Genomic DNA, 1813 nt, shown 5'->3' on the forward strand with positions numbered 1-1813 from the left:
GACCACTGGCCACACCCTGCTCTAGGGAGACTCGCCCCGCCCCCACGGTCCCTCCCCTCCCCCGCCACCACTGTCTGTCTAGTTCTGAAGCCCCAGGTGTGAGGGGGAGAATCCAAGCAGCCCTTGGGTGCTGGGGCCTTGCCTTTGGTGGAAGCTGTTCTGGAGAAAGGAACTGTTGCCCCACTACACAGACATCTACCTTCTGCCCTTTCCCCCCCTCCACGTGCCTTCCTGCAGACATGTGGCTCATAACTGAGTCCTAGTTATCATCAGGACTCAACAGGAGAGAGAAAGCTCCTGTGACCTGCTCCAGGGAGGGGAGACTCCCAGCCCAATAGATGTCCCCGGGAATGCGGCCTCACTTATCCTGCCAACAGGATAGGGAAACTTTCTCACCTTTTGGGGACTTTCCTCCAGCCTTAGGACCCTACAGTTTCTGAGTTTCTCCCTCTTAAGGGCAATTTTAGCACCAGCCAGCAGGTGGAGACAGAGAGGCCAACATGTAGGACCCACATTCATTGCCCTGCTCTGCTCTGCTCTGGGCTCAGTTCTGGGGCTCAAGGACACAGTCACCATCCGAAGAGCCCTTGGACTCTTTCCTCTCCCTCACTCTCAACTCTTTGCCCTGGCTTTATCTCGAAAATGTGTCCTTCTGTCTAATTCAAATCACTATCTTCTCTCCGCTGTGAGACTACAGCCACCTCCAAACTGGTCTCCCTCCTTCACTCTAGACCCGCCCCCCACTCTATTATATGGTTCTCCTCCCAGCGATTGAAGAACTCCGTTACAAATGAGCACGGTAGGGGCAAGGGTAGAGTGCTTGCCTCGTACGTGTGAGGCACTCAGTTCGATTCCCACCCCATCTAAATAAGCAAATAACATAAAGGTCCATCAACAATTTTAAAAAATAATTTAAAAAGGCGCTGAGCGCACACCCGCAATCCACCCGGAGGCATACCCCTGTAATCCCAGTGGCTCAGAATCCACCTGGAGGCACAAACCTGTAATCCCACTGGCTCAGAATCCACCTGGAGGCACACACCTGCAATCCCTGTGGCTCGGGAGCCTGAGGCAGGAGGCATACCCCTGTAATCCCAGTGGCTCAGAATCCACCTGGAGGCACACACCTGTAATCCCACTGGCTCAGAATCCACCTGGAGGCACACTCCTGTAATCCCACTGGCTCAGAATCCACCTGGAGGCACAACCTGTAATCCCTGTGGCTCGGGAGCCTGAGGCAGGAGGATCATGAATTCATTTCTTTGATACCCTATCTCTAAATAAAATACAAAACGGGGCTGGGGATGTGGCTCAGTGGTTGAGTGCCCCTGAGTTCAATCCCCAGTAACCCCCACAAATTGTTTTTTAAATATTTATTTTATTTTATTTTTTTATTTGTGCCAGACACTGCTAAAAGCTTTATGAGTAACTCTAAGAACGACTTTATTTTATTTTATTGTTTTTATTTTGTGGTACTGGGGATTGAGGGGGGGGCATTTTACCATCCCCAATCCTTTTTATTTTTTGAGAATGAATCTCACTGAATTGCTCAAGCTGGCCTTGTACTTGGCAATCCTCCCGCCTCAGCCTCCCAAGTCTGTGAGATCACAGGTGTGCACCACCACACCCAGCCCCAGCCCTTTTTAATTTCTCATTGAGACAGTGTCTCACTAAATTTCTCAGGCTAGTCAGGCACAGTGGTGCACACTTATATTCCCAGTGACTCAGGAGGCTGAGGCAGGAGGATCCCAAGTTTGAGATTGGCCACAGAAATTTACTTAGGTCCTAAGCAACTTAATGAGACTCTATATCA

The sequence above is a fragment of the Marmota monax genome, unplaced genomic scaffold, assembly GCF_021218885.2.
Source record: "Marmota monax isolate L192 unplaced genomic scaffold, Marmota_monax_Labrador192_F-V1.1 WCK01_AAM20220418_F8-fsc00311, whole genome shotgun sequence".
Classification (NCBI taxonomy): Eukaryota; Metazoa; Chordata; class Mammalia; order Rodentia; family Sciuridae; genus Marmota; species Marmota monax.